This window comes from Vanellus vanellus, assembly GCF_965231255.1.
Source record: "Vanellus vanellus genome assembly, chromosome: Z".
NCBI lineage: Eukaryota > Metazoa > Chordata > Aves > Charadriiformes > Charadriidae > Vanellus > Vanellus vanellus.
Window position 1 is genome coordinate 19,801,642 of NC_138908.1, and position 13,653 is coordinate 19,815,294.

The 13,653-nt window shown below is 43.4% G+C and overlaps 1 protein-coding gene across 1 annotated transcript in view; it reads left to right on the forward strand.

The window, feature by feature from the left end:
• The first annotated feature begins 11,144 nt into the window (after window positions 1-11,144).
• Window positions 11,145-13,653, forward strand: part of SNCAIP (synuclein alpha interacting protein) — a 94,923-nt gene continuing 92,414 nt past the window's right edge. Inside the window, exon 1 of the mRNA XM_082497269.1 lies at window positions 11,145-11,179. The gene's annotated coding sequence lies outside the window, so the exon portion shown is untranslated. The remainder of the gene's footprint in view (window positions 11,180-13,653) is intronic.

The following is a 13,653-nucleotide window of genomic DNA, read 5'->3' on the forward strand; positions in this document are numbered from 1 at the left end:
AAGCAAGCAGCAATCAACAACATAAAATTAACAGTAGGCAGTCCTTGGGAGATTGAATTGGTCCACACATTATTGAATATGGAGCTATGTTACTATATGTTTCATCCACAAAAAAAAAAAATAGTCTTTCATTACCTTCAAATTCACCAACTGCAGATGAAAAGAACTCAAAGAAACTCTAAATAATTTTTGAATATTTACTTTTTCCATGAAATCTTAAAAATCATGAGGTTTCTGTAGCCAACAATAACTCTGACCTTAAACCTTCATCCAATTAGCTGATGGGATAGTTTTTCAGCATATGGTCATGTTCACAATATATGTAATACTTTCTGTATTCCTGACTACTTCCATTGGAAATCTGTTTTGGCTCTAACTTGGAGACAAATGGTGACAATGGACAGTGCTTTTCAATGGACATGAGTATCTAAATATATGACAAATTTGCCTTGCCTGTTGTTGATGGGATAGTTGATGGAATAGTTGAAGCAGGTTAGAAATTAAATAAATTCCACTGCAGCATGTTCACCAAACACTGTATGCATCTCTAGCACATTTAGCTTAAGCCACTCTGCAATCAGAAGTAGAGATTCAGCTTTAAGTGGCAGGCATACTTGGTCATTACTTGCCATAGTGTCATGATGCTGACAACAGGGGAAAGTGCAGGATAGATATGGACTGAAAGTATGGAAATGCAGATTTCCACAATTGATATATCAAAATGTAGGGAGCTAAAGTAGGAGAAGAGAGAAGATGAGTGATGAATAAATCACAGCCACCCCAGGGAAATTAGAAGTGGCAAGTAATTTTTCATTTAATTTGGACAACAATTACCTGTGTAGTTATATACAGGATTTTGGATCAGATGAGGCTATTTTATTTGTTTGCTTTTTCCTGACAATACTCTTGTTGAGGTTCTTTTCTTGTTGTTTATCCCTGGTTAGTGTTACATATGGAAGAATGACATGAACTGAAAAAAAAAGAAGCAAATAGAGCAAACAGAAGGGATACATCAAGTCAAGGATATTAAATCTAAAATAGCAGCTGGCTGAGAGAATATTTGGCAAGGGCAAGAACAATGCCAGAGATACGCATCTCGGTGCTGGGTCAGGATCACTTCATATTCAACTACATGAAAAGTTTTACTATTTCCTTTAAGTCAATAAGGCATTGAAAAACCATCCAGCAGTCCAGTGACACGTGCTATTTCTATGCAATGTCAGAACAGATGGTCAACAATGAGCTGACACTGGCAATGACATTGTATTTTCATCTAAAAAGACAAACAAAAAGAATACAAGGAAGAATTCCTCTACCTTATAAATGTCAGTTGGGCACCTTCGTGGGCACCACTCTCTGTTCTCACCAACAAAAGAACTATACATTTTATAATTCCTCCGCGCAGCCTGAAATTCCTTGAAGGTATTTGTCTTGCAGTTAAACACTGCTCTTACCTATTTTCTCTCTGGATCTGCTGACTGTACTCCCAACCTTCTTACATGCCATAATCGAGTTCTCACCCACACTAGACCCATTATAATCCCTATCCTGAATGTTTCCTATTTTTTCTCCGTTCATTGTGCCTTCCTTTTCTGCTGTCAGGATTCTCTCCACTTTCATCTTCCAAGCTACGTTTGGAAAAATTTTGTGAAGTCAGTGTTTAATCTTGACAAGATTCCCCTGCTTCCCTTAAATGGGGTGGCTTCAAAGGGAGATGTGGGGTTCTGGCACCTATCAACGTCAGATCACAATTACTCTTGTTTTGTCTATTTTATCCCTAAAATTCACAAATCCTTCTTAGCTAATTCACAGTTACCTCCATGATCTCCAACGCTTGAACTTTCACTTACATTTTACTTTTGCTGATATCATCCTTAACTGAAATAAAGGACCTCAGACTCCTAGGTATGGTTCTAAACTTGGCCTTTTCATGCTCTGCCATTACTACATACCCAAAAAGCAATAGCTGGCAAAAGTACCTTGGGTTTTGTGGCTGGCCAGGAGACATCCTGTTTTGGCAGATGGAGATTTGGCGAGGATGACCAGAGAGCTTGTGAGCCTTCAGGCTTCATTATTGCAGTGTACCATATCTGGCCCAGAATAATTTCCCACATGGTGAAGGATGTGACAGCCTATTCCTGTACAAATACTGATAGTACAGATACAGCATCTGATCCAGTAGGTTTCTGGGTTAAACTCCAAATTCTTGATGCAGATTCTCTGAGGCATTCAATCTGGACTTGGCAATGACATAAAGGGGTGTGGGGGAAAGAGGACTGAATAGCTTGATCCTCATGTTGGTCCAATGCCAGCTCCCAAACGGTTTAAAGCAACCAAAAGGCATTTCTAAACTACACCAGCTGCTAGCAGCTCCAGAGCAACCATCTGCCAGGTTAGCACATCCCAGTGCAGTCATGCCTTGATTGTGCAGCTTCCAGTTCTTGCACTGGGAGGACAAACTGTATGTAAGACACCAGTTAGATGTTAACATAAGGCTTCCTTGGAAATTAGGAATTTCTGTTCTGGCAACTGACAAGTTTCAAGCCCCTTTGTAATCCTCTCGTATAACAAAGAGACTTGAAGAATGAGAGAAGATATAATTTCACATCTTCATTTTCCAAGTTCTCAACAGGCTAAGTATTCTGCAGTTGTCCTTATTATGCAGGCACACTACAATAACAACAAATATCTAGAACAATTGAGTTGTCACTAAGCGCAGGGGCTGGTACTTCCATGGTGGCCCATGGATGGGGAACATGCTGCCAATAGAGATTCAAATAAATCTGCTTTCTTTTGGAGAAAAAAAAAAAATGGAACCTGTTTCTTTGCCAGTTCAAATAGCAATAATATCTCAAGGGAAAAGACACAAAAGAAAGAGGAGGAGAAAAGGAAACGTCTGGAGAAAAGAGAAAAATAACTCGAGTGTAGTACACAATACTAAGAAGACAAATACAAAGGAAATATGAATACTACATAAGATGTGTTATCATTGGCTATTATTATGATCCTTATTGACATATTGGAAGGAAGAAAATGAAAGATCAGAGCTGGAATCTCCATGGGTGTAAATCAGCATCATTATTTCTTGACTGCAAAAAGTTATGACAATTTAGAACAGCTGTTATTTGGCCCATTTTTTTTTTTAGGGTTTTTTTCTGGTTTTATTTTTGTAAATCACAGTGGTGATCATGGGACAGAGGATGGATTGACAATATGAGCTGTGAATCCCATGTGACATGTCTGCTGTTTCGAGTTTTCGAAGCCTTTTGAATGCTTAATACAATGCTATTTGAATAACTAACACAATTTTCTTTGGCAGAAACCCTATTTGGTATCAGAACAACTAAATGATGATTTCAAATGATAATTACCAAATTGTGTTATTACTGGTTCATAATTGCATGTTTGAGTGTTGGAAGAGGGAGAAATTAAATTCTGTGTCATTGACCATGTCAGGAGAACTGTTGTTCTGAGTTCAGGGGGAGTTAGTTTAGACTTCACTCCAGCTTTCGCTTTGAAAATATACTTTCTTCCTCATGGACAACAACATGTTGTTTCTTAATTAGGTTTTGGTCTATTTTGTCCATAGTCCTTATCTGCTTGTCAAGGATATTTACAAAGAGTACCACAATCCAATATGCCTTTATAACAGGGATTCTTTTACAAATGATTTATGCAGACAAATAAGAGTGCATATTATTTAGTAGCAATGGCAGAATTGGAGAAAAAAGAATATAAATTGTTCTTTAGTTCACAAGTACTTTAAATAGCTATCTCCTAGACATCAGAGATGGCAAACAGATAAATAATTACAACAGAGAAAGAAAACAACATTGAAATACACCATAGCACAGCAAAAGGAAAATGCTGCCTGAAATAAACTTGTTTGCAACTGCCTCTGTACAAGGGTAAGAAAAACACTCTCTTCTTATACTGCCATCAAGCAATCAGATTAAGTCAGTTTGAAGATTCACAAAACAATTCACTTTATCTTTGTAAAAATCTTTAATTAAAAATATTAATTATGGCAAATTAAAGCACAATTCTCCCGTACTTTTCTTTGTCCACGGTACTATTTCAGATCTTATACACAGAAGTTCAGGCAGGGAGGTGGTTTTAGTAAGCTCTGGTGAACACAAATTTGCTAAATAAAAAGTCATGTGAATGGGAATTTTTTTTCTTAACGTGAACTCTAATGTTCAGAAGCATCTTGCCAGCCACTAAGGAGGTGAAAACCCTCAACACCTGATCACAAAAGTCAGACTCCCTTTTCTCTGATACTAGAGGTGAACTGGTTGTTTTCCAGGACACAGCAGCACCTTTAGTGAACATGGCTGTAGCCTCCTGTCAACACTCATCCACAAAATGCCTGTACTCAACTTCCATGCAACTGCCACGTTCGTTTGCCATCGTCTGTCTCAATGTAGGGAAACTGTCATTATTTTTACCCAAAGTAGTGCCTTTGATCTTGACAGGAGCATTTTAAGAGGTTGTTTAAGAAGGCAGCACAATGTGAGTGCTCTGTAACTGTGCAACGTGGCCACTGTTAGTACCCTTACTTTTATAAAAAGCAAAGCAGACAACTGTATACTTTCATTTGTTGAGCTAATCCAACAGATGAATCCTGTCTTCTAAGTGATTCACAGAAATTAAGAGGGATAAAGAATTGGTGTTTACTTCCAAGGACCGATTTTCAGGGCGAGGTTTAGCTATCACTGTGACAAGTTCCTTTCGTAAAGATAGATATGCAGATAGACATATGTGTCTGTGCGAATCTGTGTATCTGCATGTGTTGTCTGAGATCCAACAGGATAAGGAAATAGAAAACAGCCACCTCTCTAACTGCTTAGAAAGTCCTCCTCTGGTCTCTGTGGCCCCCAAGTTGCCTCCACCAAGAATTATTGCAGAACTCTTCATTTCAGCAGAAAAGTACCAGGCCCCAATGCAGGCATTTGGTCAACTCCCAAAGTTGAAGCTTTTCTGCCCTATCTTTTTAATGAGAAATAGTCCTCCTTTCTCATGTGGAGATTTATTACAAAGTAGTCTATAAGTCTTACTTTGCCTTCCTTTTAGGCCTTTATTAGGCAGTCAGCTGGTCTGCAGATATTTCTCCAGACTGTTTTTTTGGTATCATTATTTCAGCAATTACTTAAAGACTGTTTGAAATGTCTTGCTTTGACCTAATTCAAGAGATGCAGACTTCTGCCAAGATTGATAGTAAGCGTGGATTTAAAATCTCTCAGAATAATGCCATTAATGGAGGCATCTTCAAAACTGTTGAATCAGTGTATCAGCTATTACTGTGAAGTATTTCATTAATTCAAAGGGTTGCTGTGATTAGAATTCACTTTTGACTCTTACAATGAGTTTATGGTGGTATAGATTTTGCTTAAGGCTCAAGTGAAACATAATATTTGGTCTTAATCCAGTTTAATGTGTTGCCCAGTCAGGATTTCCTCTAATGACTCATTCATACCCCTACTGAATTGAAAAGGATATGTGTAAATCGACATTGAACTTAAACTCCAAGACTTTTGACTTTTTTATTTTATCTCTAAATTGGCAGCATACAACTTCTTTATATTCTAATCATATAAAAAACCAAATCTTTGTCTTTTCTTTGTTTTTCCTGTCCAATGAGGTCACATCAAAGAATGCAGGTCATGCATACAGGAAGGGACAAAAGTGGAGTGTTCATTCTGGACAGGCAACTGCACTTGTATGCCCAGCATAAACCAGTAGCTGAGTAATCCCACAAGCAAGCTACAATGCTGTAAGCTAACGCAGGAACCACTGGGGTTCAGCTGCTTTGTGGGATCTGCTTCTGTGCATGCTCTCACCTTCTGATGGGTGCAAGCTTGCTTGCCCCTTAACAAGAGTATATCCTCTTAGCAAGTGATCTGACTTCAGCACGGGAGGGAGAAGGAGCTATACTGAGTCACTTATGGGGCAGAGAATGTAATCCTCTACTTCAAAGTCCATCTTACCTTGTGGCAGCTTCTTTATGTGGCCACATCCAAAGGTGGTCTTTGTACCTATAACAGAGGAATAACAGATAGAAAAAATAAGATGTATTACCGTCTGTGATTCGTTTTGAGGACCACAATTAAAAGCTTTTCAATTTGCCGACATTTATTTTCAAAATGAAAATCCACGATATCAAATATTCACGAGTTCAAAGTTGTGGGCTTGTATTATTGTCAAAATCTCAGGGAATTCAAATAAATCCTTTATAATCTATCCAAAAATATTTTGAAAAGAGGCTTGAAAATATACTGGAAACACATAGATGGTAAGAAAATCGACGAGAACAGAGAGCTGCTTATTTACAGCAGGCAAAGGCAAAACTAAAGCCAATGTCAGAATTTTAAAACCAAAACAGCTGAACAAGAAGCTGGACCAAACATACATAATTTAACAGTGAAGCTAATTATCTATTACAACAATGTTGTTAGGAGTGATCAGGATTAGATCACTTTCTGAAAAAAATTCTCTAGTTCAACCAGGAATTATGGGGCTTTATGCCAAAAACTAGAGTAGCTTATTATGGTAATTGTCCCTGACCTTTTGATCCAGTAATGCCATGTACTGGCTTTCCAAACATACATATTATGTTCAGTTCTTCTTCTTAGCTGTGCCGAATGTGTGAGCAGGACCTTGGATGCCACACTCTGAAATGGTCCACGTGATTCACCCAACAGAATAGATAAAATTAATAAGCTTTTAATAAAGTCCAGGCTTGAGACTCTTCTCCCTTCATGCTAGTTGCCAAGTAAATGGCCTCGTAAGATTGCAGAAAATACCTTCCTGCACAATCCCAGAAGCAAAGCTGTAGGCATGGAAAGATGTTTTCGAACTAAGTTTTCATGGAAGTTGTCTTCTTACTGATAAGGACCTGACTGGCATTCTTTTCAAAGCAACTTCTTGCTTTCTGAAATTTGTTGACAGCAGATTGACTGGGCTAACGGATCAGGCTCAGACATTATAAACACTGAAAACAGTTCAAAAGCACAGCAGAAATACTATTCATTTTTATTGCAGTCCCAGGTATGCAGTCTCACAGTTCCTTCAGATATAGCAATTTCATGAATATAAGATGGTAAACTTGTTTGTCAGCATGTGTGGTACTGTTTGTTGTAATCAAAGCGAAACAGTAAGTCAGTACTTCTAACAGCCCACGCAATTTTGTCATCATTCTCTCAGACTAACAGAATCATGCCTGTACCGTTATGTGCTATAGTTTTACATGCTTTTCCAAATGAAAATGTTTTTCCAAATTGAGTAAAATATTTGATATATTGTAGGGCGAACTGAAGGTGGGAAAAACTAAAACTGATGTTTTTTGAAAGTCAGGTGCAAGGTTGACTTGATCTGTGTCCCATTTATCTCCACTCAGAATCTGAAAGTGAAGATAGGAACAACGGACCTGGTTTGGGCTCACTCTTGAAATGAGTACATAAATTCCGTCATGCTGTAAAAACAGTAGTTATTCTTACCAGTCCTCAAAGCTGAATGGGATGATTTTATTTTTTTTTTTTTTAAGGAGAACATCTAAGCTCCCCAATGACTGCTTTGAATGACCGTGAGTCATCATGGATCATCATATGACTGAGTTTGAGCTTGCTCTTTGTTATTTCAGGAGATACACTTACTCTGTAATTGCTAGGTTTTGCTTAGTATGATATTGTTGGTGATGTTTCTTGGTGGAGATATCACACATCAGCAGTCCTAGGTCACCATCTGGAAGTCCACAGGCTGTCTTTATATATGAAGGACTTTAAAAACCCTACACTGTTACCGACTGTTTAAGTTACCTGTACGGCAGAACATTGATTCCCAACCTGGCTGCTCTGAAGAAAATAGCAACAGACTCTGCCTTACTGGACTTATCACTTCCAGGCTCCTGCTGCCTCCTTTCTGTTCCTGCCCGCTTTTTCCATCACAGGCCTGCTGCGCATTTCCAGGAGCAAGTATAGAGGCATCAGAGTTGGTCCTGCACCAGAATAGGTTCTGCAGGACATATCTCTATGGGCTTCGTGCCTTAACTAAAATGTGGTCATGTCTTCATGAGCAGTATTATCAAGCACCACACTTTTAAATCTGTCTCAAGGTCCTCTCAGAGAAGTTTCAAAAGTAATGGAGGGGTTTCTGTAGCGTTCATTAACATCAATGGGTGTGATTACTCATGGATGTTGTGATTGCTGCTGACTGCCATGGGCCCCGATGGGGGCCACAGAATTCAGTTTTGCAAGTGCTGCTAGCCCACAGAAGATCTGCCTTTTCTCATGTGCATCCAACCATATGCTGTGCAGTTCTGATGCAAATACCAGTCTCGGCTTCATCAAGCAGGAATACTGAGGTTCAACAAGCCATTAAATGATCCTGGAGAAACGTACCAGAAAAACAATGTGCAACACATTTTCGAACCACTTTGCTCCATTGGGAATAGGATTACTGATGAGAATTCATTTCTATTTCAGCAAAATTTTGTATCTGCACACACAGTAAGAAGAGAGCTAGCGTTATGTGATTTTATTTTAGAAAAAAAAATAATGATGGTGCCATGTAACTGGCAGTAAAAATTTGTCCTGAAATTCTTACAAGAACTGAAGCAGTATATCATAATTTAGTTTTTGTACAGCCACATAGCCTAATCAGCACTTCTTTATTCAAACAATATTTCCAGCAATGAGTTCAGAAGTAGATATGTAAACAGGGTTATCAGCTCTAATTGAGATACTATCATATATAACACATACAAAGAAACTTGGCAAGCTTTTATCTTACAAGTTGTATTTGCACATGGATGGTATTTATAGCCTCTAAATTAAAATAAGGGGGTTTTTTGGTTTCGGTTTTTCATCAACGTTGTTCATCAAGCAGGCCATACTCCTATATGACATTGTGTTCTGGAGCTGACCTGCATTCCTTTCAAACCATTTAATCACACACAGCTGACCAACATTCCTGTATAAAACCACCTAATCAAATGCATTACAAATACCCCAAATGGTTACTTAATCTCCATATAAGTACAAGTGTGAAACGTGCAGTGTCCAAATATGCCCTTTCATAAAACGGATGACATAAAAGCAAAAGACGTTTCCAAAGTAAACCTCCTCTCCCCCCCTCCCCCAATCAGCACAGACATTTTTAAGGTGGTTAAGATATTATTGCTCCACATAGTTGACCTGGCACATGAAGATTAGAACTCACTGCCATTCATATTCGAGCTTTTTTTCACACATCTGAAAAATGCAATTTAAGAAGAAAGAAATATAACAGCTTTCCACTTCTGGGCAAATATGGCAAATGAGCTGCAAAATATTTGAAAATCCATGACGCTGCAGCACCTTGATAGCTCAAGGAACACATCATGGAGGACTTTCATCTCCAAGCCCCTGGGTTCAGATGAAAAAATTCTCAAGGTTGTTAGTGTCTGATGACTGTGTCTCAGGATTAAGTGGAATGAGGAGGGTTGGGGTTTTTTGTGGGTGCTTTTTTGTTGTTGTTGTTTTTTTAAGTCCAGTAGCCACGCTTTGATTAGCGCCTTTGCTAGAAATCCCTATAGGAAGGCCAGAGACCCACAGACCTGGAGGCTGAACCGTTTTCCCTGTTTCCAGAGGTACTTACTCGTCCGGAGCGGTGCTACGCGCTGACTGATGTGGGCATACTTGTGGTACTGCTGAGTGTGCTCTACGTGTTCTCTGGGCAACACTTTTCCAAAATGCCAAACTAGCATAAATTCACTTTAATTTCCTACATGCATCTTTGGGGGTTTTGCAGTGTTTGCTAACCAGAGAAAATGAAATCTAAGAAGTTATGTGCTTGAAATGTAAAAAGCACACAAAAGCAGGGGGGAGATGGAAAGGTATACAAAGGGATACATTTAAGAGACAGGATGGAAAATGTGCCTATGAACAGTAAGAGGAAAAAAAAATAAAATATCCCTGTTAATGCTGTGAAAGCACGGCACAGAACAGGCTGAATCACAAAGAAGAAAACCAGCCAAGGTTCACTTTTCTGCTCCTCTCCTCTCTCCGTCAGATGCCCAGGCGGCAGATGCCTCAGGCCGACCTGTTGGGGGGACTCCTTTCTCCCCGCAGCCCCCGGGGAACAGCCGGCGGGTGTCCGTCAGCCTTACCGAGCTCCGGGGGCGGCGGGGGGCGAGACCGCCCTTCGCAGCGCGGCTGATCCTCAGCGCTGGGTGAGAAGACACGCGTTTCTCGCCGAGGCAGGTGACACCCGTTCCATCCGAAGGTGTTCGGAGATGCCACCGGCTCCACCCCTCATGAACCACAGGGGAAGCAGCGGCGCTTTCCAGCTTTTATAGCAGACCAAAAAAAAAAAAAAACCGAACCCCAAAATACCACCCCCCCTCAAAAAAAAAAAAACAAACAAACCCAAACCCACCAAGTTTTTATTTTAAACAGATGTGAGCGGACTGAACTCAGTATTTTCAGGTATTTTTAGTGGAACGCAGCGCCACGCGCTTCGCAGTTGGCGCGGCGGCGCAGCGCGCTCAGGTGCCGCGGGCATCGCCGCAGACACGTGCGTAAAACCCGCGTGGGGCGCTGCCGGACCCCCGCGGGGGCGGCAGGAGGCACCCCCACCGCCAACGGGGGTTCCCGGCGGGCCAGGGGCTGCCTCCGCGCCGCCGCGCCCCGGCCATACCGCCCCCACGGCGCCCGCGGGGTCCTCTCCCCCCCACCCCGTGAGGGGGGGGATGAGGGGGAGGTGGGTGCCTCCGGTACTGCCCGCCCTCCCCCCCCCCTCCCTCCGCCGGCGGTCACGTGGCAGCGCCCCCCGCGCCCCGAGACCGCGGAGCGCGGCGGCATTGTGACGCAGCAGGCCTCCGCGGCGGGAGGAGGCGCGGGCGCGGCGGGGCGGGTGAGTGCCGCCCCCGGGAGCGCGCCGGAGGGGTGGGGGGGAGCCGAGTGCGCGGCGGGGCCGGCCGGCCCCCTCCCTCCTTCCCTCCCTCCCTCCGTCCGTCCCGGCCGCTGGCCGGTGGAAGGGCAGGGGCGGAGGGCGGGGCGGCGGGAGCCGGGCCGCTGCCGGAGCCCTGCCTGCACCGGCGGGGAGTGGCGGGGGGCGGCAGCCGAGAGGCGGCACCTGGGTCCTTCCCCCGTCTCCATCACCCGTGAAACGGCCCCGCGGCTGAGCGGAGCGCAGGGGTGAGGTGAGGCGAGCGGAGCGTGCAGGGCGGGAGGTGGGTGGGATGGGGGGCTTTGTTGCCGCCGACAACGCCGTCCCCTGGGGCGGCGGTAGGGGGGCGCGGAACCGGGCTCGTGGTCCCCCGCGGGGGATACGGGAAGGGGGTGTGTGGGTAGCGCTGGAGGCGCCCGGTGCGGTTGCGGAGCGTCCCTGGGGGAGAGGGGGGAGGAGGTGGCGGGGGAGAGGGGGTGCCCGGGCGGCGAGAGAGGCGGCCGGGGGGGGCGGGAGGACGACGACGGAGGGGGGCGAGCCCCGGCCCCCCGCTAGCCCGCCCCGGGGAAGTGCTTTCCGCATGAAATCAGGGCTGAACGCGGGGGGGGGGGGGGGGGTATTGGGGCTGAGCACATAGGTGATGTCAGTGCTGCGAAGTGCCGCCGTGAAACCCCGCGTAGCGCGGCGGAACCCGCGGACACCCGCAGCCGGCGCGAACGGTGCGCCCCTGCCCGGCCCGCAGCCGGGCGACCCTGGCGGGGGCGCAGCCTCCGGCACCCTCCTGCCCCGCCGCGGGGGGATGGGGGGGGGGGGCGAAATCTGGAAGAAAATCAAGTAGGGGTTGCGTGTTTGTAACGACGGGGAAGCAAGCGCAAAGTTGACTGGTAGAAAAGCTGCGCCTTGGCTCACGCTTGGGTCGGTCCAGCATCGTGGTTTTGCAGCACCAGGGATCTAACCGTTTTCGTATCCGTATCAGCGAGCGTTTTTACGCGAGTGAATGCATTCTATATGAAGAAGAGCTCGAGGATCGGGTCCTGGTGGTACTGGATACAAACCAGCTCCTAAATAGTCTCAATCTTCATTGTCAGTGTTATCACCTCATGGCACTTTCAATGGCTGGCTTAAAGCCACAACTCTTAGAGATACTAATCAGTCACAACTGCTTCTCGAAAAGCTCCCCCGCTCCAAAACCCACCAAAAAACTGCTAGTGTCTGTGGTTCCACAGAAAATCTTGGAAGCATTGTCTCGTTGTACACCTCAGTGATCGAAATGCAAAAGGTAGCTAAAAAACTTTAAAAAAATTTATTCTGAAGCAAATCGCTTGATTGTTGGACCCTTTTGTGTTATTTAAATGGCTGAAGAAAGGGATACAGTCGTAGCAGAGGAAAATCAAAATTACTTTATATCTTGTGCAAATAACTGATCCTGCAGACAGGAATTATGTTGAATGATGTGCGTGTATTTAAGCCTTGTGCAGCGTTCTGTAGCAGACTTTCAAAGTGTCCTGCCCTTACTGAATTTAGTAGGTGTATGTACTGCATGTACTCCTAATGAGCCATAAATGATATGACCTATTTTCTTATTACCACCCATAAACATGAGCTTCTTCACCCTAAAATCCTCTGCAACTAGCTCATGGGCTGCCTGGTGGACATGGTAAGCCAGTTCTTTCTTGGTACTGCTAAGCCTGCAAGTATGCCTGGTGCTACACTGGAGCCATATTTTGAAGATTTTGCACCTAAGCTGGAAGCTTGGTCTTGAGAGCAGGGTTGAGTGGTTGCTCAAGAGGGATTTAAAACACAGTGAGAAGGGGTTTTCATGTGAATAAAACAATTAGAATTTGACCTGTCGAGTTGTCAAGAAGAAACTTGCCTCACCACTATAGTTCTAGTTCCAAAATTGTATAGCAACTTTTCCTTTAGGTATTCCTTCAGTTAACACAGAGGCGTAGTGCCATGGCTGTGAAAAGATTCCCTTTGTAAGGTGTGGTATGTTCCTTTCTGTGTGTTTTCCCATTTCAAAGACTGACTTATGCAAACTGACTGTTCCACTTCACCTAGTCACTAATGGTATCTTAAACCAGCAGTTCATGCATTTTTCAGATCTTTGTAGTTTCTGATCTGTGTCATTGACTCAATGTGCTGTAGAAAGCAAATGTGGCTTGTAGCTTGTTAAAAAAGTGGATAAAATAGAATTATATCAGAGGAAGACGCCAATGAAGACTTATCTCCAAATCCAAGGAGTCTGTAAGAGACCAGTCTGTTAAAAAAAACTCCTTATTTGAGTGAGTGGTCCACTGTGGGCTACTCAAAATACTTCAGGTGGCATTTTGGCATAATGAGGTAGACAGTCTTTCCAGTAAGGAAGTCCTATAGAAGATAGTAAATTATATTAGCAACCGCTCCTCCTTTTAATGTTTTTGTCTAATGACAGCAATGTGGTAAGTAAGTATGGTGTGATTTCTTTGGGGACAGCTTCTGAGTTTACAAAGAGCTGCATGTAAAAGCTAGACTGGTTGGGCAAGGTGACTAAGTGGTGCCATTGGAGATGCAGTCCCTCCTCTGAATACTGGGAGTAAGTGATGGGTCACTTTGAATTTATTTTTTTTGTGGTTGGAAAACCATAATCCCAAATATCTACAAATTTCTTAACCATATTTTGGCAAAGCATCAGCAGAGCTTCAGGAAACTGGGAAGTGCTTCTTACTGCCCCTCTGTTTCCCAATT